Source organism: Ranitomeya variabilis, chromosome 4 (genome assembly GCF_051348905.1).
Source record: "Ranitomeya variabilis isolate aRanVar5 chromosome 4, aRanVar5.hap1, whole genome shotgun sequence".
NCBI lineage: Eukaryota > Metazoa > Chordata > Amphibia > Anura > Dendrobatidae > Ranitomeya > Ranitomeya variabilis.
The window spans coordinates 114,289,392-114,315,745 of NC_135235.1; positions in this window are offsets into that span (position 1 = coordinate 114,289,392).

Sequence of the window (26,354 nt, forward strand, 5' to 3'; positions counted from 1 at the left end):
CACCAGGTTTAAGGTGTGAGCCAGGCAAGGAATGTGTTTCAGTTGGGAAAGGGAGATGGCAGCCATGAAATTCCTTCCGTTATCACTAACTACCTTGCCTGCCTCAAGATCTACTGTGCCCAGCCACGACTGCGTTTCTTGTTGCAAGAACTCGGACAGAACTTCCGCGGTGTGTCTGTTGTCGCCCAAACACTTCATAGCCAATACAGCCTGCTGACGCTTGCCAGTAGCTGGCCCATAATGGGACAACTGGTGTGCAACAGTGTCATCTGCCGATGGAGTGGTTGGCCGACTGCGGTCTGTGGAAGAGCTGTAGCTTCTGCAGGAGGACGAGGAGGAGGAGGAGGAGGGGGTGCGAACGCCTACAGCCAACTGTTTCCTAGACCGTGGGCTAGGCACAACTGTCCCGAAATTGATGTCCCCTGTGGACCCTGCATCCACCACATTCACCCAGTGTGCCGTGATGGACACATAACGTCCCTGGCCATGCCTACTGGTCCATGCATCTGTAGTCAGGTGCACCTTTGTACTCACAGATTGCCTGAGTGCATGGACGATGCGCTGTTTAACATGCTGGTGCAGGGCTGGGATGGCTTTTCTGGAAAAAAAGTGTCGACTGGGTAGCTCGTATCGTGGTTCAGCGTACTCCATCAGGGCTTTGAAAGCTTCGCTTTCAACTAACCGGTAGGGCATCATCTCTAACGAGATTAGTCTAGCTATGTGGGCGTTAAAACCCTGTGTATGCGGATGCGAGGATAAGTACTTCCTTTTTCTAACCAGAGTCTCATGTAGTGTGAGCTGAACTGGAGAGATGGAGATCATGGAACTTGCGGGTGTGCCGGTGGACATGGCAGACTGAGAGACGGTTGGAGACGGTATTGTTTCCGCCGGTGCCCTAGATGCAATATTTCCGCCTACAAAACTGGTGATTCCCTGACCCTGACTGCTTTTGGCTGGCAAAGAAACCTGCACAGATACTGCCGGTGGTGCGGAAAATGGTGGCCTTACAGTGACGGAAGGGATGTTGCGTTGATGACTAGCTTCATTGGCCGAGGGTGCTACAACCTTAAGGGACATTTGGTAGTTAGTCCAGGCTTGAAAATGCATGGTGGTTAAGTGTCTATGCATGCAACTAGTATTGAGACTTTTCAGATTCTGACCTCTGCTTAAGCTAGTAGAACATTTTTGACAGATGACTTTGCGCTGATCAATTGGATGTTGTTTAAAAAAATGCCAGACTGCACTCTTCCTAGCATCGGATCCCTTTTCAGGGATTGCAGACTGAGCTTTAACTGGATGGCAACGCTGTGCTCCAACAGGTTTTGGCTTTGACACGCGTTTTGGGCCAGATAGGGGCCCGGCAGATGGAACCTGTTGCGATGTTGATGCCTGCTGCGGCCCCTCCTCCACCTCCGCTTCTGAACTACTGCTGCCTGCACCCTGTTCCCCCAATGGCTGCCAATCGGGGTCAACAACCGGGTCATCTATTACCTCCTCTTCGAGCTCGTGTGCAACTTCGTCTGTGTCACTGTGTCGGTCTGTGGTATAGCGTTCGTGGCGGGGCAACATAGTCTCATCAGGGTCTGATTGTGGATCTGTACCCTGAGAGGGCAATGTGGTGGTCTGAGTCAAAGGAGCAGCATAGTACTCTGGCTGTGGCTGTGCATCAGTGCACTCCATGTCAGAATCTACTTGTAATGGGCATGGCCTGTTAAGTGTTTCACTTTCTAAGCCAGGGACGGTATGTGTAAAGAGCTCCATGGAGTGACCCGTTGTGTCGCCTGCTGCATCCTTCTCTCTTGTTGTAGTTTTTGCTGAGGAGGACAAGGAAGCGACTTGTCCCTGACCGTGAACATCCACAAGCGACGCGCTGCTTTTACATTTACCAGTTTCAGAAGAGGAGGCAAAAGAGCTAGAGGCTGAGTCTGCAATGTAAGCCAAAACTTGCTGTTGCTGCTCCGGCTTTAAAAGCGTTTTTCCTACTCCCAGAAAAGAGAGCGTTCGAGGCCTTGTGTAGCCAGACGACGAAACTGGCTCCACAGCTCCAGACTTAGGTGGAATATTTTTATCCCCATGACCACCTGATGCTCCACTACCACTACCATCATTACCAGCTGACAATGAACGCCCACGGCCACGACCTCTTGCACCAGACTTCCTCATTGTTTTAAAAAATTAACCAAAGTAACTTTATTTGTTGCTGTCAAACAACTTACACGGTGAGCTGTAACTTCAGTATGATTTCTATATCCCTTAACAGGTTGGTGAGACCACAAGGAAAATCAGGCACAATGTTACACACTCTGTTTTCTGTGGCACAAAATCACAGAGATGACACACACGCAGGACTGGCACTCAAGCACTAATGTCAATATTATTCTCCCACCTAATTTTTTTTTTTTTTTTCTCAGGGAGACTTTAGAAACCAAATAAGATAAAATGTTTTTTTCAGGGACAATTTAGAAACCAAATACTAATAAAAAAAAATTAAAAAAAATAGCCTTTCTATGGCCCACAATTAGAGAGAGAGAGGTGGCACACCCAGGAGTCAAGACTGGCACACAAGCTGAAAGGGCAATATTACTCTCCCACTGTTTTTTTATGTATTTTTTTTTTTTTCAGGGAGACTTTAGAAACCCAATAATATTTAAAAAAGGAAAAAAATAAATAGGCTTTCTATGGCCCACAATTAGAGAGAGAGAGGTGGCACACCCAGGAGTCAAGACTGGCACACAAGCTGAAAGGGCAATATTACTCTCCCACTGTTTTTTTATGTATTTTTCTTTTTTTCAGGGAGACTTTAGAAACCCAATAATATTAAAAAAGCAAAAAAATAAATAGGCTTTCTATGGCCCACAATTAGAGAGAGAGAGGTGGCACACCCAGGAGTCAAGACTGGCACACAAGATGAAAGGGCAATATTACTCTCCCACTGTTTTTTTATGTATTTTTTTTTCAGGGAGACTTTAGAAACCCAATAATATTTAAAAAAGGAAAAAAATAAATAGGCTTTCTATGGCCCACAATTAGAGAGAGAGAGGTGGCACACCCAGGAGTCAAGACTGGCACACAAGCTGAAAGGGCAATATTACTCTCCCACTGTTTTTTTATGTTTTTTTTTTTTCAGGGAGACTTTAGAAACCCAATAATATTTAAAAAAAAAAAAAAAATAGGCTTGGTATGGCCCACTGAATGAGAGATGGCACGCACAGGAGTGGCACACAAGCCCTGACTGAGGCCAATATTTTTCTCCCACTGATTGATGTAGTGTTTTTGTGTTGAGGTAGATTTTAGAACACAAATCTAGGAAAAAAATAAATAGGCTTTCTATGGCCCACAATTAGAGAGAGAGAGGTGGCACACCCAGGAGTCAAGACTGGCACACAAGCTGAAAGGGCAATATTACTCTCCCACTGTTTTTTTTATGTATTTTTTTTTTCAGGGAGACTTTAGAAACCCAATAATATAAAAAAAAATAAATAAATAAATAAATAGGCTTTGTATGGCCCACTGAATGAGAGATGGCACACACAGGAGTGGCACACAAGCCCTGACTGAGGCCAATATTTTTCTCCCACTGATTGATGTAGTGTTTTTGTGTTGAGGTAGATTTTAGAACACAAATCTAGGAAAAAAATAAATAGGCTTTCTATGGCCCACAATTAGAGAGAGAGAGGTGGCACACCCAGGAGTCAAGACTGGCACACAAGCTGAAAGGGCAATATTACTCTCCCACTGTTTTTTTATGTATTTTTTTTTTCAGGGAGACTTTAGAAACCCAATAATATTAAAAAAAACCAAAAAAAAAATAGGCTTGGTATGGCCCACTGAATGAGAGATGGCACACACAGGAGTGGCACACAAGCCCTGACTGAGGCCAATATTTTTCTCCCACTGATTGATGTAGTGTTTTTGTGTTGAGGTAGATTTTAGAACACAAATCTAGGAAAAAAATAAATAGGCTTTCTATGGCCCACAATTAGAGAGAGAGAGGTGGCACACCCAGGAGTCAAGACTGGCACACAAGCTGAAAGGGCAATATTACTCTCCCACTGTTTTTTTATGTATTTTTTTTTTCAGGGAGACTTTAGAAACCCAATAATATTAAAAAAAGCAAAAAAATAAATAAGCTTTCTATGGCCCACAATTAGAGAGAGAGAGGTGGCACACCCAGGAGTCAAGACTGGCACACAAGCTGAAAGGGCAATATTACTCTCCCACTGTTTTTTTATGTATTTTTTTTTTTCAGGGAGACTTTAGAAACCCAATAATATTTAAAAAAGGAAAAAAATAAATAGGCTTTCTATGGCCCACAACTAGAGAGAGAGAGGTGGCATACACAGGAGTCAAGACTGGCACACAAGCTGAAAGGGCAATATTACTCTCCCACTGTTTTTTTATGTTTTTTTTTTTTTTCAGGGAGACTTTAGAAACCCAATAATATTAAAAAAAAAAAAAAAAAAAATAGGCTTGGTATGGCCCACTGAATGAGAGATGGCACACACAGGAGTGGCACACAAGCCCTGACTGAGGCCAATATTTTTCTCCCACTGATTGATGTAGTGTTTTTGTGTTGAGGTAGATTTTAGAACACAAATCTAGGAAAAAAATAAATAGGCTTTCTATGGCCCACAATTAGAGAGAGAGAGGTGGCACACCCAGGAGTCAAGACTGGCACACAAGCTGAAAGGGCAATATTACTCTCCCACTGTTTTTTTATGTATTTTTTTTTCAGGGAGACTTTAGAAACCAAATAATATTAAAAAAAGCAAAAAAATAAATAGGCTTTCTATGGCCCACAATTAGAGAGAGAGAGGTGGCACACCCAGGAGTCAAGACTGGCACACAAGCTGAAAGGGCAATATTACTCTCCCACTGTTTTTTTATGTATTTTTTTTACAGGGAGACTTTAGAAACCCAATAATATTAAAAAAAAACAAAAAAAAAAATAGGCTTGGTATGGCCCACTGAATGAGAGATGGCACACACAGGAGTGGCACACAAGCCCTGACTGAGGCCAATATTTTTCTCCCACTGATTGATGTAGTGTTTTTGTGTTGAGGTAGATTTTAGAACACAAATCTAGGAAAAAAATAAATAGGCTTTCTATGGCCCACAATTAGAGAGAGAGAGGTGGCACACCCAGGAGTCAAGACTGGCACACAAGCTGAAAGGGCAATATTACTCTCCCACTGTTTTTTTATGTATTTTTTTTTTCAGGGAGACTTTAGAAACCCAATAATATTAAAAAAAGCAAAAAAATAAATAGGCTTTCTATGGCCCACAATTAGAGAGAGAGAGGTGGCACACCCAGGAGTCAAGACTGGCACACAAGCTGAAAGGGCAATATTACTCTCCCACTGTTTTTTTATGTTTTTTTTTTTTCAGGGAGACTTTAGAAACCCAATAATATTAAAAAAACAGAAAAAAATAGGCTTGGTATGGCCCACTGAATGAGAGATGGCACACACAGGAGTGGCACACAAGCCCTGACTGAGGCCAATATTTTTCTCCCACTGATTGATGTAGTGTTTTTGTGTTGAGGTAGATTTTAGAACACAAATCTAGGAAAAAAATAAATAGGCTTTCTATGGCCCACAATTAGAGAGAGAGAGGTGGCACACCCAGGAGTCAAGACTGGCACACAAGCTGAAAGGGCAATATTACTCTCCCACTGTTTTTTTATGTATTTTTTTTTTCAGGGAGACTTTAGAAACCCAATAATATTAAAAAAAACAAAAAAATAAATAGGCTTTGTATGGCCCACTGAATGAGAGATGGCACACACAGGAGTGGCACACAAGCCCTGACTGAGGCCAATATTTTTCTCCCACTGATTGATGTAGTGTTTTTGTGTTGAGGTAGATTTTAGAACACAAATCTAGGAAAAAAATAAATAGGCTTTCTATGGCCCACAATTAGAGAGAGAGAGGTGGCACACCCAGGAGTCAAGACTGGCACACAAGCTGAAAGGGCAATATTACTCTCCCACTGTTTTTTTATGTTTTTTTTTTTTTTCAGGGAGACTTTAGAAACCAAATAATATTAAAAAAAGCAAAAAAATAAATAGGCTTTCTATGGCCCACAATTAGAGAGAGAGAGGTGGCACACCCAGGAGTCAAGACTGGCACACAAGCTGAAAGGGCAATATTACTCTCCCACTGTTTTTTTATGTATTTTTTTTTTCAGGGAGACTTTAGAAACCCAATAATATTAAAAAAAACAAAAAAATAAATAGGCTTTGTATGGCCCACTGAATGAGAGATGGCACACACAGGAGTGGCACACAAGCCCTGACTGAGGCCAATATTTTTCTCCCACTGATTGATGTACTGTTTTTGTGTTGAGGTAGATTTTAGAACACAAATCTAGGAAAAAAATAAATAGGCTTTCTATGGCCCACAATTAGAGAGAGAGAGGCGGCACACCCAGGAGTCAAGACTGGCACACAAGCTGAAAGGGCAATATTACTCTCCCACTGTTTTTTTATGTTTTTTTTTTTTTAGGGAGACTTTAGAAACCAAATAATATTAAAAAAAGCAAAAAAATAAATAGGCTTTCTATGGCCCACAATTAGAGAGAGAGAGGTGGCACACCCAGGAGTCAAGACTGGCACACAAGCTGAAAGGGCAATATTACTCTCCCACAGTTTTTTTATGTTTTTTTTTTTTTCAGGGAGACTTTAGAAACCAAATAATATTAAAAAAAGCAAAAAAATAAATAGGCTTTCTATGGCCCACAATTAGAGAGAGAGAGGTGGCACACCCAGGAGTCAAGACTGGCACACAAGCTGAAAGGGCAATATTACTCTCCCACTGTTTTTTTATGTATTTTTTTTTTTCACGGAGACTTTAGAAACCCAATAATATTAAAAAAAACAAAAAAATAAATAGGCTTTGTATGGCCCACTGAATGAGAGATGGCACACACAGGAGTGGCACACAAGCCCTGACTGAGGCCAATATTTTTCTCCCACTGATTGATGTAGTGTTTTTGTGTTGAGGTAGATTTTAGAACACAAATCAAGGAAAAAAATAAATAGGCTTTCTATGGCCCACTCAGTGAGAGATGGCACACACAGGGATGGCACTGTAGCAGAAATGCCAATCTTAATCTTCCACAAAAAAAAAAAAAAACAGGGACTGTCCTACAATTACTATCTCCCTGCAGTAATGTAAGCCAGGTATGGCAGGCAGCAATAGGAGTGGACTGATGCACAAATTAAATAAAAAGTGTGGACAAACAAAAAAGATAGCTGTGCAGAAAGGAAGGAACAAGAGGATATGTGCTTTGAAAAAAGCAGTTGGTTTCCACAGTGGCGTACACACAGCAACACAGCTATCACGGAGCCTTCTAGGCCAGCCCAATGAGCTACAGCGCTGTGGGAAAAAAAAAAAAATAGCTTCCACTGTCCCTGCACACCGAAGGTGGTGTTGGACAGTGGAAATCGCTACAGCACAAGCGCTTTGGTGGTTAGTGGACCCTGCCTAACGCTATCCCTGCTTCTGACGAAGCGGCAGCAACCTCTCCCTAAGCTCAGATCAGCAGCAGTAAGATGGCGGTCGGCGGGAACGCCCCTTTATAGCCCCTGTGACGCCGCAGACAGCAAGCCAATCACTGCAATGCCCTTCTCTAAGATGGTGGGGACCAGGACCTATGTCATCACGCTGCCCACACTCTGCGTTCACCTTCATTGGCTGAGAAATGGCGCTTTTCGCGTCATTGAAACGCGACTTTGGCGCGAAAGTCGCGTACCGCATGGCCGACAAGCACAGGGGTCGGATCGGGTTTCATGAGACGCCGACTTAGCCAAAAGTCGGCGACTTTTGAAAATGAACGACCCGTTTCGCTCAACCCTAGTGTAGAGAATGCAGCCCATGAAACCTCAGAGTAAAGGATCACAACAGCCAAAGGGCTCCCTTGCAGCCTATCATCACCAAGCAACCATTTGAAATAGTGTCCCCAAGTCGGTCAGGATACAAATATGCCTTGACGATAGTGGACCACTACTCATGCTTCCTAGTAGTTGTTCCAGTGAAAGATCAGATAACAAGAACAGCTGCAAAGGCCTTTCAAGAGTATTTCTGCCAACCCCATGGTTATTCAGATCAAGTCTTGACAGACAGAGGTCTGGCTTTCGAAGCAGAGGTCTTCCAAGAATTCTGCACCTTATACAACTGTAAGAAGATCTGGACAACACCATACCATTCACAAGGTAATGGCCTATGTGAGAAAATGAATCAGCTGGTGATCGACTTACTAAAGACCTTACCACTAGAAGAGCGCAACCAATGGCCTGAGAAGTTACCAGATCTAGTCAAGATGTATAACCACACCCCTACAAAATTGACTAACATCGCCCCAGCTTACTTGATGCGAGCAAGACTAGGTAATCTCCCCATTGACCTGGAAATGGGCATCCTAACACCAAAAGCCACACCTATCCAGCCAGACACAGACTGGAATACTGAGAGACAGCTAAAGTACCGCAAAGTCCAGCAGTGTGTAGAAGAAAGTCTGTTGCAAGCCCGGCAAAAACAAGAGAAAGACTACAATCAACATGCTCCGGCCACTCCCTTATCAGCAGGAGAGTAAGTGTTGAAAAGGAAAAGAAGAGTACATAAACTAGATGATCAGTGGGATGCTGAGCCTACCCTCTAAATTTGACAACAGCAAGGTGTGCTTTGTCACCAAGGACAGAGGAAAAACGTCTGCTACTGTATCCAGAGACCACCTGAAAGTGTTCCCAGTTCAATTGCATGAGAAGGATGGAAGTCCAGAAGTTCCTCAGCAAATGGAAGAAACTGAAACGAAGGTTTGCTCAATTTTAGGTGAATTTCCCCAGTCCTGGACACAAGTCAACAATGCAGTAGTAGTGCCAGTTCTAACATTCCCTCAGTTGACAATGCCAGAAACATCAGAGACACTGAATTGTCGTGAAGAAGAGTAGTTAACCCTAGCTACAGATGCCTGCTTCGGATCAAGACAACTCATCTCCTGACAGTAGTGAGCTTGTCATACCCCTGATAGGTTCAAAAAGTTGCAGAAAATCATCCAGTATTCCCATATTATGTAAATCCTACCATAGTACTGTCAGCAATGCACCTGTCACACCTGAAGTAAACGTACCAGGTCAGAGAAGGTCAGCAGGTATCCCATTATTGCATAGATCCCAGCCTAGTACAGAGGGACAGACCCCTAGTCGCTATAAATTTGGCTTATAAAGTACTTTCCTAGAGTTTGAAACTGTACATATGTGAAGTATGCTTTAATGTAAGGTTGCTTAAAATTGGTGAAAAGGTTTGCACCCACAAGGACTAATGTGAGACCCAGTAACAACTACGCTTAGTTGCCTACAAAGACTATTGTAAGAACTTAAAAGCCTGACTGGAGTTGATTACAAATGGACATGTATGGTCATAGTACTATGTGGTGACCAGGATTAACACTTGTATAGTTGTGCCCCTTAAGGTGCCTTTTCCTGTTGATTTTCAGGCAAGGACAACAAAGTGCAATCCAGGAACTTTTGCACCATAACCAAAGTTTGCACTTTCAGGAGACCTCAAAAATCGCCGACGAGGCTGAAGAGACTATGCAAATATGGTCTGTGTGCCCGATAGCCATGCCCGGGGACAATACCTCAAATTAAAAGGTGGTTGGAGGCGGTAATCCACCAATGCACTGTTCAATGTTTTTATATTTTTTTCATGCAATGTTTGTTATTACGGTATGAACAATAACGTGTATTTTATTTATTTACAGTCCGGGACATACTGTGATTCACTAGGGGGGAATGTGGTGCCCCTGCGGTTCTGCTGCCACAATGATATTGCCTCCCTAACCGGTGGTGGTATTATGTTTGGAAGTAAATGGAGCTGCCTACACTAAGCAAACCACACATTCACACACAAGTCTGATAATTAACCAGAAGGGGGAGCACAAGCCCCTAGTTTGTAGAGTGACTGCCTCTTCTAGCTGGGGGAGGAGTAAGAGAGAGAGCAGAGTGTATTGTGAGGTAGGGAAGAAGGAGCAGATGGAGTTTCCAGTGGATGGAGCTATGGAAAGCTCACCCTAGGATGAGGCCGGCATCACACTAGCGAGTTTTACGGACATATGAGCGCAGAAAATACGTCCAGAAAATACGCATTGCACACGGCCCAATGATTCTCTATGGGGCAGCTCCTATCTGCTGTATATTACGCATCCGTAATATACGGTATGTTACGGGCATAGAAAATCACAGCATACTCCATTTGTCAGCGTTTTGCGCAAAAAATCCACCAATGAAAGTCTATGGGGGTGAGAAGATTTCGGATTATTACACGGACCATGCGTGTGACTTGTGAGAAATATGCACCGGTGTTCTATAGAAAAGCCGTCAATTCAGTGCGGTGTACAGTAAAATCACACTGACAGAATAGAATAGGTAGAATACATGTGTACACATAGAAAAGGTATATATATATTTATATTTAATTCAGCGCTAGATAGCAGAAAAGCCGGTAATTCAATTGCCGGCTTTTCCTATCTCCTTCACAAATCCGACATGATATGAGACATGGTTTACATACAGTAAACCATCTCATATCCCTTCTTTTATTACATATTTCTCTTTACTAATGTAACAAGTGTCTCTGTGTAAAATTTGGTGGCTCTAGCTATTAAATTAAAGGGTTAAATCCCAGAAAAAATTGGCGTGGGCTCCTGCGCAATTTTCTCCGCCAGAGTGGGAAAGCCAGTGACTGAGGGCAGATATTAATAGCTTAGAGAGGAACCATGGTTATAGGACCCCCTGGCTAAAAACATCTGCCCCCCAGCAACCCCAGAAAAGGCACATCTGGAAGATGCGCCTATTCTGGCACTTAGCCTCTCTTCCCACTCCCGTGTAGCGGTGGGATATGGGGTAATGAAGGGTTAATGTCACCTTGCTATTGTAAGGTGACATTAAGCCAGGTTAATAATGGAGAGGTGTCAATTATGACACCTATCCATTATTAATCCAATAGTACGAAATGGTTAATAAAACACACATTATTAAAAAGTAATGAAATAAAGACACATGGTGTTTTAATATTTTATTATACTCTTAATCCACCTGAAGACCCTTGTAACCTGAAATAAAGTTAAACAAAAGAAACAACAATATTCCATACCTTCCGTCATTCAGTCTTGTCCCACGCTGTAAATCCATCTGAAGGGGTTAAATCATTTTACACTCAGGAGCTCTGCTAATGCAGCTGTGCTCCTGCCTGTAAAACTTGGTGAATGAATGGAATGCAGGGGAATGTACTGTAGTTACCTCGAGTCGCGGTGATGCGCCCTCTGCTGGATGAACTCATATGAACTCGAGCTTGAGAAAATATTCTGAAATGTTCCCACGCTCGAGGTCATATGACTGTATATATGTTTTTAAGAATATTTGAGCCGATGGATCCATGATATGTCCATTTTGCAAGCCTGCGAGAGAAAAAAATCGTCGTACGGAAGCCATACGGATGCCATACGGATAAATTTGTGCTTAAAAATCGCATCCTCGCATTGAATACGGAACAGTGTTTTGGGACAATTACTGCGTATTAAGGCCATAAAAACGGACGGTATTTCCATATGCTGAGTGTGACACCGGCCTAAGAGGAGAACAGGGCACCAGAGCCCTTGGCTATCAGGGATTGCAAACTCTGAGAGTAGAAACTGGAGACTAGGGGATTGCAGGTTCTCTGGCCACCCCTGCAGCACCAGAAGTACCACATTACAGAGAGCTCAGTGCTGGAACAGAGAGTACAGCTTGAAAAGGGGCTCGCAATGTATGCTGGCTGTAGCTGCTACAGGACACAAGCAGAGAGTACAGATCAGCTCATAAGCTGCTTAATCTCCAAACATACGGACACAGAAATTAAGGCTTCTTATACCCACTTAGCGGAGTAGTCTCCATCTGCTTCCAGACCGGCCATAGCTTGTACTTAGTGACCAGTACCCCCAGATTCAACCTGCATCCATCATCAGTAAAGGTAAAGACTTAATTCCTTTGCCTCCTTGCTTCTTTCTGCTGCACTGCTCACTACAACTCCCATCATTGCCCCAGGGACATGCTCCTGCTGAGGGGAGTGATCCATCTTGCTGCATTACCATCTATCACCTGGGGACCCCACTTGCAGCACTGGCCATCCCTGGCCAGACACCTCAGCTGGCATCACAATATAACCATAAACTATTATTCCCTGTAAATATTCCCTTTTCATTTGTCCAGTCAGGTCAACAGTGCTGGGCGATCGCCACTGTGACATCCCTGATAGACTGCCTGTCTGGCTACCGAATAATCCGGCCTGTGCAACCACTGCAAATGGTCATCATCATAGATGATCAATTCTGCTAAAAATAGCAGAGCTGAAGCCCTGCTATGTGTAGTCCAGGCAAACATGATGTATAGCTACGTCATAGGTCGCCTCCACCCACAGCTTCATTTACCAAGCAAGAGCCAGGAGCACGTCATTAACTCTGCCCATCAGCACCCCAGTCACATGCTCACGGGGTGCCAATGGGTTGGCATGACAACCAGGCATCTGCAGGAGACCCCATACTTGTCATTACCGATCTGCTATGAGCGCCGCCATGTGGCCGGCATACATAGCAGATAATCATTCTCCTATGCGTAGCACAAGTGATCAGAAGATCACAGCTTCAAGTTTCCTAAGGAGACTATTGAAGCAAGTGGAAAAAAAGTTTTTAAAAATATTTTAATGATGTACAATAACAGACTGTATTGTGGTACCGTGTTAGCCAGAAAAATCGATGTGAATACTTTTCTGCCCAATGATGACAGAAGTATTCTAGGAGTGATGTACAAGAAAAGGAACCCTTGTACATCCTCCAACGTGGTGTACATGATACAATGTATGAGGTGCCCTGGAAGTATCTATATTGGGGAAACTATGCAAAGACTACAAACTAGGATGAGTCTACACAGACACACAATCAGGAATGAAATGGACACACCTGTGGGAAAACATTTCTCTGGACCTGGACACAGTATGACAGACTTAAAAGTCTTAATACTAAAAGGTAATTTTAAGGACCACAGGGAAAGAAAAATTTGGGAATACAAACTAATGAATATGTTTAATTTGTTGACACTAGGACTCAATTTAACACCTGTATTTATGAGTCACTACATGGATACAATTCACACCTCCACCAGACTGACTCCAATAACTAAGAACATTTTTCCCACTGCCTCTCCATTTGTAAGAAAATGCCTAATTGGATTACCTTGGCTTATCTATGGACTCATCACACTTCCCACACCCTAAAGGCCCCGTCTCACATAGCGAGATCGCTAGCGAGATCGCTGCTGAGTCACAAGTTTTGTGACGCAACAGCGACCTCCATAGCGATCTCGCTATGTGTGACACGTACCAGCGATCAGGCCCCTGCTGCGAGATCGCTGGTCGTGTCGGAATGGCCTGGACCTTTTTTTGGTCGTTGAGGCCCCGCTGACATCGCTGAATCGGTGTGTGTGACACCGATCCAGCGATGTCTTCACTGGTAACCAGGGTAAACATCGGGTTACTAAGCGCAGGGCCGCGCTTAGTAACCCGATGTTTACCCTGGTTACCAAAAAAAACAAACAGTACATACTCGCCTTTCGGTGTCCAGGTCCCTTGCCGTCCGCTTCCTGCTCTGACTGAGATCCGGCCGTACAGTGAGAAGTGAGAGCACAGCAGTGACGTCACCGCTGCGCTCTGCTCTCACTGTACGGCCGGATCTCAGTCAGAGCAGGAAGCAGACGGCAAGGGACCTGGACACCGAAAGGCGAGTATGTACTGTTTGTTTTTTTTGGTAACCAGGGTAAACATCGGGTTACTAAGCGCGGCCCTGCGCTTAGTAACCCGATGTTTACCCTGGTTACCCGGGTGCTGCAGGGGGACTTCGGCATCGTTGAAGACAGTTTCAACGATGCCGAAGTCGTTCCCCTGATCGTTGGTCGCTGGAGAGAGCTGTCTGTGTGACAGCTCCCCAGCGACCACACAACGACTTACCAACGATCACGGCCAGGTCATATCGCTGGTCGTGATCGTTGGTAAATCGCTTAGTGAGACGGGGCCTTAAGGGCTGTCCCACACGTCCAGATAATTCCGGTACCGGAATAAATCGGTACCGGAGTTATCCGTGTCCGTGTGCCTGGGAACTCACGGAGGCCATACGTGCGGCACACGTGTGCTGCCCGTATGGCGAGTGGGTACCACACGGAGCGTGTGGTACCCACTCTGCATCATGCTGAAGCCGCGATTCATATGTTCCCTGCAGCAGCGTTTGCTGCAGAGAAAATATGAATAATAGTGTTTAAAATAAAGATCTATGTGTCCGCCGCCCTCCCACCCCCTGTGCGCCCCCCCGCTGGTCAGAAAATACTTACCCGGGTCCCCCGTCGGCTGTCGCTCCTTCCTGGTCTGGCCGCGGCTTCTAGTGTATGCGGTCACGTGGGCCCGATCATTTACAGTCATGAATATGTGGCTCCACCTCCCATAGGGGCGGAGCCGACTATTCATGATTGTAAATGATCGGCCCCACGTGACCGCATACAGTAAGCCGCGGCTAGACCAGGAAGGAGCGACAGCCGACGGGGGACCCGGGTAAGTATTTTCTGACCAGCGGGGGGGCGCACAGGGGGTGGGAGGGCGGCGGACACATAGATCTTTATTTTAAACACTATTATTCATATTTTCTCTGCAGCAAACGCTGCTGCAGGGAACATATGAATCGCGGCTTCAGCACCATGTGGGGGGGACAGCGCTTACTGTAGCGCTGTCTCCTGCATGCACACGGACCCCAGACGGAGAATGTCCGTGTGAGGTCCGTGTTTTACACGGACCCATTGACTCTATTGGGTCCGTGTAATACGTGCGCTCCCACGAACACTGACATGGTCCGCAAAAAATCAATGACATCTGAACAGATGCATTGATTTTTATGGGTCTACGTGTGTCAGTGTCTCCGGTACGTGAGGAAACTGTCACCTCACGTACCGGAGCTACTGACGTGTGAAACCGGCCTAACAAATGTCCTCCTGTATTATTCTTTAAATGTTGTGCTTTTCTTATTAATCTATTTGTAATCTTGCCTGAAGAAGGAGCCACTGTGCTCTGAAAGCTTGCAAACATATTATTTTCTGGTTAGCCAATAAAGGTATCACTCCTAGAATACTTCTGTCATCATTGTACAGAACAGTATTCACATAAAAATATTTTAAAAATTTTAAAAATATAAAAGTACAAATCACCCTTCTTTTGCCCCATTCAAAATAAAACAATAAAAAATACACATATTTGGTATTGCTGCATTCAGAAACTCCCTATCTATCAAAAAATAATGAAAATGAATCCAATTGGTAAACAGCGTAACAAGAAAGAAAATAAAAACATGTTTTTTTTGGTCTCCACAACTTTGCAATAACAGGTGATGAAAAGATTGAATCTACCTCACAACAGTATTGATAAAAACATCACCTCACGCACAAAAAAAATAAGCTCTCACCCAGCTCCAGATATTGAAATATGGTGATTGCTACAGGTCTCGGAAAATTGCGTTTTGTTTGTTGTTGTTGGTTTTTTTTTTTTTTTTAACAAACATGGATATCTTTTTACCACCTAAATAAAAAAAAGAACCTATACATGTTTCGTATCCGTGAACTTGTAATGGCCTGGATAACAATGGCAGTTTTAGCAATTAGTGAACATTGTAAAAATAAAAAATAAATTGTGAAATTGCACTTTTTTGGAATTTAACATCACTTGCATTTTTTTCCCCATTTTTCAGTACATTAAATTGTAAAACCAATGGTGTCATCCAAAAGTACAGCTCGTCCTGCAAAAAGCAAGCCTTCATATCACCATATAGGTATGGCTCTAGGAAGAAGGGAAGCAAAAAACAAAATGCAAAAATGGAAAATCACGGAAAACTTCAGAGTCGTGAAGGGGTTAACCTAAGCTGTAGATTAGTTACCACCATATTTCTGACATTTTTTCCTACACACTACACACCCTTAAAATATTTTCCAAGTTACTTCTTTAGGCCTCCTTCACATATCCCTGTCTCTGGTACGTTTGGTGACAGTTTTCACATTTACCGGAGACATGTACACACGTAGACATACGTAGACACACGTGCATATGTCTGTGTGTTTCCACAGACCGTGTGTCCATGTGCCTCACACGTAGACATGTCCATTTTTTACCATCAGCATGGACGGCAAAATGTACTGCACACGTGTACACGGAGAACACACATTGATGTCCTCCGTCAGTGGCTCCGGTACATGTGGTGACTAGTGTTGAGCATTCCGATACCGCAAGTATCGGGTATCGGCCGATACTTGCGGGTATCGGAATTCCGATACCGAGATCCGATACTTTTGTGGTATCGGGTATCGGTATCGAAACAACATTAATGTGTAAAATAAAGAATTAAAATAAAAAATATTGCTATACTCACCTCTCCGACGCAGCCTGGACCTCACCGAGGGAACCGGCAGCGTTCTGTGCTTAAAATGCGCGCGATTACTTCCTTCCGTGACGTCATGGCTTGTGATTGGTCGCGTCGCCCATGTGACCGCGATGCGACCAATCACAAGCCGGAACGTAATTTTAAAATCCTGAATGCCTAGAATTAGGCATTGAGGACCTGAAAATTACGTCACGGCTTGCTGTGATTGGTCGCGTCGCGGCCACATGGGTGGCACGCGACCAATCACAAGCCGTGACATCACGGAAGGAAGTAAACGCGCGCATTTTAAGCACAGAACGCTGCCGGTTCCCTCGGTGAGGTCCAGGCTGCGTCGGAGAGGTGAGTATAGCAATATTTTTTATTTTAATTCTTTATTTTACACATTAATATGGATCCCAGGGCCTGAAGGAGAGTTTCCTCTCCTTCAGACCCTGGGAACCATCAGGAATACCGTCCGATACTTGAGTCCCATTGACTTGTATTGGTATCGGGTATCGGTATCGGATTAGATCCGATACTTTGCCGGTATCGGCCGATACTTTCCGATACCGATACTTTCAAGTATCGGACAGTATCGCTCAACACTAGTGGTGACAGTTTTCTCACATACCGGAGCCACTGACTCACGTAGACACATTAAAATCAATGTGTCTCTGCACATGTCAGCGTGTTTTCACGGACCGTGTGTCCGTTTGAAAAACACGGAGACATGTCAGTGTTCGTGGGAGCGCACTGATCACACGGACCCATTAAAGTCAATGGGTCCTTGTAAAACACGTACCGCACACGGATGCTGTCCGTGTGCCGTCCGTGTGCCGTGCAGGAGACAGCGCTACAGTAAGCGCTGTCCCCCAGCGTGTGGAGCTGAACCCACCATTCATTTCTTCTCTCCAGCAGCGTTCGCTGGAGAGAAGGAATGAAAAATCATTGTTTTTGCGGTTGAAATAAAGTTCCCGGTAACCAACCCCCTCCCACCCCCTGTGTGCCCGCCCACTGGAAATAAAATACTCACCCAGCTCCCTCGATGCTTCCTCTCAGCGTCGCAGCTTGTCCTGTATGAGCGGTCACGTGGTGCCGCTCATTACAGTGATGAATATGCGGCTCCACCCCTATGGGAGGTGGAGCCACATATTCATCACTAATGAGTGGCACCATGTGACCGCTCATACAGGACAAGCTGCGACGCTGAGAGGAAGCATCGAGGGAGCTGGGTATTTTATTTCCAGCAGGCGGGCGCACAGGGGGTGGGAGGGGGTTGGTTACCGGGAACTTTATTTCAACCGCAAAAAAACCCAAAACCTATGATTTTTCATTCCTTCTCTCCAGCGAACGCTGCTGGAGAGAAGAAATGAATGGCGGCTTCAGCACCCAAAGCAGGGGACAGCTCTTACTGTAGTGCTGTCTCCTGCAAGGTCCGTGTGATACCCAGTCGTCACACGGGTGGCACACGGCTGCCGCACGTGTGCCACACTGATGTGCCACGTGAGCTCACGGACACATGGACACGGATAACTCCGGTACCGATTTTTCCGTACCGGAATTATCTGGACGTGTGAGACTGGCCTGACAAGCATCGGCACTGGAGAAGAAACACTACAGTAAGTGCAGTTCCCCAGCGGCAGGTGCTGAAGCCAGCTCTCATCATTCTCCCCCTGCTCTGCCGGCGATCAGCATGAGCAGAGGAGAATTATGAGAGTTATATTAAAGTCCAAACGATGACAGCAGATGGGGGCTTTTGGGACTCTTACCTCCATCATCTGACCTGCTGCAGCTAATAACAGTGACAGCAGGACAGGATGATCAGGGTATTCCTCAGCCGCTGCTTGCAATCTAACTAAATAAATGAATGAAAAAGCCGAAGTGGGTTCCCCCTTATTTTCTTGAAACAACCAGGCAAAACTCACAGCTGGGAGTTGCAACTCTCAGCTGTCAGCTTCATCAAGGTTGGTTATCAAGAATAGAGGGGTCCCCATGATGTTTTTTTAATTATTTAAAAAAAAATCATTTAAAAACGGCATGGGGTACCCCCCTATTTTTGACAACCAGCCTTGCTAAACCTTACAGCTTAGGGCTGCTATTCTCAGGCTGGTAAGTGGCTATTGATATAGTCCCCCCAGCCTAAAAACAGCATCATTCACCATCGGTGACATCATCGCTGGCATTTTCCCAAGGTCCTGATTGCATCGCAGTTCAGCCCGGCCTTGATGATGTCACCGCTGGTGAAAGATATTTTAAAAGAAAAATAGAGTCTGTTTTATTTACAGAATCAGTGCCACCTTTGTTCGTGTGCTATGTCTGAAATTGCAGCTCCTCTCCATTTAAGACCAAACTAAACCACCAGACAAAGCCTAATGCCAAGAGTGGAACTATTCCAGGGAAAAGGCAGATTTTTTTTACTTTAAAACTTGGCTTACAGACTTGTTTTTCAGTTCTAGGATTGGAAGCAAATTTTACCACCCACACAGATTGATTGTGTAAGCTATCTATTTACACATGATGGCTCACAAGAAACTTTAAATCATAATGCATATCTGGGGAGACTGTCTTTTGGGCCAGGGTCACACTTGCATGTGTAATGCAAGAAACTCGCATCAATACCCGGCACTGCCATCGACACTCGGGACCGGAGTGTGCGGCTGCATGTATTTCTGTGCAGCTGCACACTCCGGTCCCGAGTGCTGGCGGCAGTGCTGGGTATTGATGCCAGAGACTCACGCGAGTTTCTCACATTACACACGCAAGTGTGACCCCAGCCTTGAACTCGATATCATTGATTCTGGGACCCAGAGTTTTTATAAATTATTTTATACTATGGAAAATAGGCTTTTAATGAAAGTCAGAAATATTTTGTCCATTATGATTAGAGATGCTCTCGTGACCATAAAAGCAATTCTATAAATTTTGTCATCAAAGTTTTGCCCTCAAATGGGCAGATTACTATCAGCCCTGAAAGGTCCACTTTAATTGCTTTGAATTACTATTGCTTTGGATGCTTGGGATGATTAGTTTCAATTAAAGACAAGGTTTGGTACGGAAAGATGTGAGGTGAATAAAATGAATTTTGGAACCCATGCTTTTTACTAAAAAAATAATATTTTCAGCTTTTTCCACAAAACTATTTTTTAAAAGCCGTCAGAAGTTGTGAAAGTGTGCATTTATTTTTGTTTTGTAGATTATTATAGATCAGTGAGCACTAAAATACTCAGATGCTCGTTACTGATAAGGAGGGTAATACAGTCAACCCTGGTAGGCAACAACTGCAGGGCCTCATTAAAATATTTTGAAAGTGTAGATTATATATTGTAGTTGATATATTCTTACACTTATAAAGGCTTGGCACAAAGTGGAAATCCAGGAAAAAAATGTAAATGCGGTCATACAGTCATCCATAGACCCTTGAAGGCAACAACTGGCAGGCCTCATTCAAATATTGAAGATCATAAGCACTTTGTGTGCTGCTGTCATCTGGTGGTGTGGAAAAGTTGGGGCTAATCCAAGCTTTGCTAATTTTTACCAGAGTGAGCCTGTTAGCACTTACTGTTGATATGCAAAATCGCATGAGATGAGAGAGTGGTGGCAACTGCAGCTGACTTGTGTAAGCGACCACTGATGCAATGTACCTTGACCAAAAGCTCTGGCAAATATGGGTAGGTTTTTCAGAAACCGCTGAACTACCAAGTTGAACATATGAGCAAACCTTGGCACATGTGTGAGCTTGCCAAGTTTCACAGCAGCCACCAGGTTATGACCATTATCACACACGGCCATGCCTGGTTGTTCAGCGAGAGCCACAGATCTGTCTGGTCTGTTATTCCTTTCAATAACTGTGTAGTGGTGTGCCATTTGTCTCCTAGACAAATTAGCTTCAGCAGAGCCTGTTGCCACTTCCCTGAGGCTGTGCTGCAGAGCTGCCAGTTGATGTGTGCAATGAGATAGCATTTCGGAGATGGAGGATGAGAAGGAGCAGGAGAGGTGCACGAACTGGTGTAAGAGGTGGAGAAAAGAAAGAAGTAGGGCCATCAATCTTTGGCATCGGTAGCACATGTGACATGCCAGCATGGGAGTCGGCCCATGCCACCACAATGCTCACACAGTGTGCCGTCAGTGAAATGTAGCATCCCTGTCCACAAGCACTTGTCCATGTGTCAGTCATTAAGTTCACAATCCCAGTAAGGCTGGAGACACACTAGCGATTTTAAAATCGGTCTGATTTTGATGCAGGTGAGTTGGTCAAGTGTAATGCAAATGTCATGTGAGTGTCATGCGTTTTTCAGGCGAGTACAATCCAATTTTTCACACCTAGCATACAATTTACATCCGAATGCAGTGTGATTGCTATCCGACTGCAATGCGATTTTAACATGAGCTTTTACATAGAGCAATTCTCTATGTAATTTACACATCATTTTCAAAGGAAATATTCTTAAAAACATACATTACATACAGTTGTGCTCAAAAGTTTACATAACCAGGCAAAATTGTTGCTTTCTTGACCTTTTTTCAGAGAATATGACTGATAACACCAAAACTTTTTCTCCAATCATGGTTAGTGGTTGGGTGAAGCAATTTATTGTCAAACTACTGTGTTTTCTCTTTTTAAATCATAATGACAACAACCCAATTGTTGTGCGATTTATCCTGAGCATGCTGATACCCCATGTGTCAAGGAATACCACTGTTTGGGTGAACGGCATGGCTTGGAAGGAAAGGCACACCGTTTGACTTTTTGAATGCAAAATTTGCTGGATCTTTAGCGGACGCTATGTCGCATATAGCGAGCCCCTGATGTGCCTAAACAGTGGAAATCTCTCAAGTGACACCATTTTGCAAACTTGACCCCTCAAGGAACTAATCTAGATTTATGGTGAGCATCTTCAAATCACCAGGTGCTTTACAGTCATTTATAACATATCAGTAAGGAAATAAAAAAAAAAAAAAAAAATCACATTTTCTCTTTTCTTTGAGCCGCAAATGTTTTACTTTCTCAAGGGTTACAGGAGAAAATGGACCCCAATATTATTTATGCAATTTCTCCTGAGTGTGGCAATACTCCATGTGTGGTTGAAAACAACTTTGGAGGCACAGTGCAAAGCTCAGAAAGGAAGAAGCCCACAATATAGTTCAGATTTTGCTTGAATGGTTTGAGGGTGCCATGTCACATTAGTAGAGCCCCTGAGGTGCCAGAACAGCAGAACCCCCCATAACTGATGTCATTTTAAAAACTACACCTCTCAATTAATTCATCTAAGGGTTCAGTGATCATATTGACACCACAGGTGTGTCACAGAAATTTAAATTTATACTATTGGGCTGTGGAGAAAGAGCTGACATTGGAAATTACACACCTGCCAAAAATGTGGATGCTAAAGGAGGTTTATGCACACTGGGGCTCAGAATGGAGGGGGGCATTTGGAAGCACAGAATTCGCTGAATTTCTTTTGGGGGACAAGTAGCCATTTAGCTTTTTCAGAGCCTTTCTGCTCCCAGGTATTAAAAAAACTGACCGTCACATCAAAACATAAATCAGGTCTGAACAGGTGCTTACCTAGCGTCGCCAACTCATATACAATCACCATAATCAGGAGAACATAGAGTCTAAAATACCAAAATGTGCTTTTTATTGGAAATCAATAACATATTTAATAAATATCAGACAAAACGTAACATGGGTTTAATATACATAAATCAGTGAAAAAATCCATAGGTGTAATGAATGGCCCCACGTGACCGCATACAGGAGAAGCTGCGGCCAGGACAGGACACTGCGAGGGAGGCGGGTGAGTATTTTCAGAACAGTGGGGGGCGCACAGGGGGGTGGGGACATGGAGCTTTATTTTAAACACGAAATACTACTAAAAAAATGGATTATTCATATCTTCTTTACAGCAAACGCTGCTGCACAGAAGATATGAATCGCGGCTTCAGCATGATGCAGGGGACAGCGCTAAACTTTAGCGCTGTCTCTCCTGCACGGTCCGTGTGGTACCCAGGCGGCACACGGCTGCCGCACGTGTGCCACACGGATGGCCTACGTGAGCTCACGGACACACGGACATGGATAACTCCGGTACCGATTTTTTCCGGTACCGGAATTATCTGGACGTGTGAGACTGGCCTAACCCTGTGACCTTAACAGGGTATAGCATACTTGTGCCGCACCTCTCCATGAAGTAACTGAGCTTGGTACTCAGTGTTCCATTCACACTGAGTGGCGTGTGTGTTCAAGGTTATGCTTGCTGTTTAGTTTCGTCATTGTTCAGACTAGCAGCAGGGATCATCTCTGCACGGTGGTTGCGATTGCACTTTATATTTTATTTAGTGCAATCCACCAGCCCTAACACAGAGTTTGAGGGGTTTTTTTTACTGCGTTCACTGAAAGGGTTGACACTGTGACACTTTTATAGATTGGTTGTTCCGGATGCAGCAATACCAAACATGTCCTTTTTTTTGTTTATTTCAGTTTTTTTTGCATAAAAATGTATACTTACTAGTGTAATTTTAAAAAAAATATTATTATTTAGGGGTTTTTTTTACATATTTTTACATTTTTTCTACTTTATGCTTTACTTTTTTACTTAATCCCTCTATAGGACTTTCACTTGTATTTTTTTTATTTACAGGTATAATACATTGCAATACACTAGCACTGTGCAAGCACTGTAACAGGCACCAAACATTCGGGGTGGGGATTAGAGTTTCAGATTCAATCACCGGCAAATTCTCGCCTAGTGCCGAGCACATCCAAGCACCCAGAGTGATATCGGGGTATCATAGAGAATATTCGCTCATCCCTATAGATAATGAAAAGTGTGTTCAAAATGAGGATTTATAGTTCTCCAATGATTCCCTTGAAAGAATAACCTTATCTGCTCAGTATTCTATTGTACTAGTTCTGTAAAAAAATAATCTCAGTATGCTGGATGCAGTATAATAGGCATCATCAATTACACAAGTCAAATCTCTTACTTTAACAAATAGAATGGTTGTAAAACCTTATTTTGCTAAATTGTTTTTCAATTATGTTATTTTGCTAAGAAATGCAATAATTATAAATCACTATATTTCCAGAATATTCATAATTATTGCAGCTAAAATGTTTCTAGATGCCTGTGTCTTTTGGAATATACTGATTCTATTTCCAAAGATGCAGCTGGTAGATAGTTGTAATTACAATGCTCCCGAGGTAAAAAAAAAATAATTTAACAGTTTTCTCTCTGCAGTGCCACTTACAATGTAAGTATCCTCCCTTCCCTTCAAATCAATGACCTTCCTTTTGTGGAGTCTTAAAAAATCATTATTACCCAATAATAATAATGGCACCCAATTATACACGACTGCTCCTGATATCACCCCTGCAATATTACAAAACACCAGTGATTGTCTTACCGCTGTCTCTAACATCATGTCCTCCCTCTGTCTGAAACTGAACCTGTCAAAAACTGAATGCCCTATGATTCCTTTCTCTACTAATCTACCTATGCCCGACATTGCCATTTCCATTTGTGGTTCCTCCATTACTCCCCAGCAACATGCCCGCTGTCTTGGGGTCATAATTGAGTCAGAGCTTTCATTCACCCCCCACATCCGATCACTGTCTCGCTCTTGTTATCTGCACCTCAAAATCATTTCTAAAATTCGACCTTTTCTTACTTTTGACTCTGCAAAAACGCTTACTGTTGCTCTTATTCATTCTTGTCTGGACTATTGTAATTCTCTACTAATCGGTCTCTCTCTTACCAAACTCTCCTCTCTCCAATCTGTCCTGAATGCTGCAGCCAGGATCATATTCTTCACCAACCATTACACACGATTCCTCTACCTTTTGCCAGTTATTGCACTGGTTACCCATTCACTCCAGAATTCAATATAGACTTATCACTCTCGTCCACAAATCGCTCTATGGTTCAGCACCACCCTACATCTCCTCCCTCGTCTGAGTCTACCACCTGTGGTATGGAGACTGGTCATGTGATTAATGGGCGGTATGTATCACAGAGGTGGGTGGCCCTGTGACGGAAGTCTGGGCGTGTTTTGCTCAGCAGATCTACTGCTGAGGGATTTTTTTCACATTGGGCTTCCACGTGACTTGGAGAGATGGGTGGATCCAGTCACCTACAAACCCACCCAAAGGGGTGTGTCTGAACACCTAAGATGGTTGTATGTTTGAGGACCTGCGGTGATGTCACGATCACCTGACTAGCCATGTGATAGGCACCTGGGTGTGGTTACAACTATAATGGATGTGTGTTTGGCACATGTGAGAGTGAGTGTTTGGGAGTCTGCCAGTGTGGACAGATTTTCATGTGTCCCGGCTGGACACTACAGAGTGGCCTGTGTGTTAGATAAACACAACAGTGATGCCCAGTGGGAAAATACATGTATATTAAAAAATGGATTTACCCTTTAGAAAATATATATATATAGTTATATACCCTGAGAACACCGTGTGTGCAAAGATTTAGTGGAGACCACTAAAAGGAGTTAAAATAACCTGTGCTCCAAACATGAACAAAGGCTGAAACCCACCCAAGCAAGAAATATATAGTAATGATATGCAATAAATCTTTATTGAAAACAATGTGGCAATAGACAAGCATACAAGATATGCAATAATTACAAAATATATAAAAGAGCAATGTGCGCGTATCAAGAATTGCATTGCATTGCATTAAGAGCTATATGTACAAATTGTGCTATAAGTAAATTATAGTAGATATCAATTAGATTTGTATATGAAAAAACAATTTTGCATGTGGCGGAGGTGTAATTCATAAAAGTAAATGTATCTATTGATGTTTCCCCTAAAATGTACAGATGCCAGACATGATACAAAAATTATACATATCTATGTGTAAAAGAATATAATCGAAAAAATATGTATATATAAAAATAATAAACAAATAAATACAAAAGTGTATAGGATGACTATATAAAACAGAGAAGATAAGGAACTCCACAACATTTTCTTCATGAACTAGTGTATAGCATCAGAAGGATACAAGTGAAAATAAAAGTCATATATTTAAAAATTCTCAAAACACTGTGTAACATCCATTTCAAAGTGCCATGTGCAGGTGCAATATAACATACAATATATATCCTTAAAGTGCCATGTGCATGTGTACAAGGAAACAAAGCAAATATATATTGGGAGAGTATACCTTTAAATGCCAAGTTCTTGACATCGCGCACCCCGACGCGAGTTTCGGAATATTGATTCCTTCGTCAGGGGGTGTATCATGTAAGAGATCGGTGGTTTATATACATATGCATGTTTAAATATGGCGCCGATGCCTGTAGTCCCTGATATAGACGGCGCATGCGCCGCCTAAGCAATCCGGAAGTCGGAGCCGCCGTGCCCCGTGACCAGATGCACAGGATTGTTCCTGGCGTTGCCAAGGGCACGGAGACGCCGCAGCACAGACCACAGGTGCCAGCCGCGCATGTGCACAAACAGGGATACAGATTTGGGCTAAGTGAAGCGAATGGTGTGTTACTGTACAGTGGGCGAGTGTGTAAATGTAAGTATGTAGTGTGGTATATCCACATGTAAGGTGAAAAAAGGTGATGGCATGTAATTAGGTGATGTTTGTATATCCTTAATAAAGTGAATGGTGCATGGTTTTGTAATTAAATGATGTTTGTATATCCAAATGTAGGATGGGTGAGGGTACAAAAAGATGGACGGGCATGTAATTAAGTGATGTATTTATATCCATGGGAAGGACCATTCTAATAATATAAGTATATAAATTAAATTGCAATGGATAATGAAATGGAGATTAATAAGGTGTATATTGTATTACCACCAACGGGTAAAAATAAGCAAAATATGGGTATACACCATATAAATA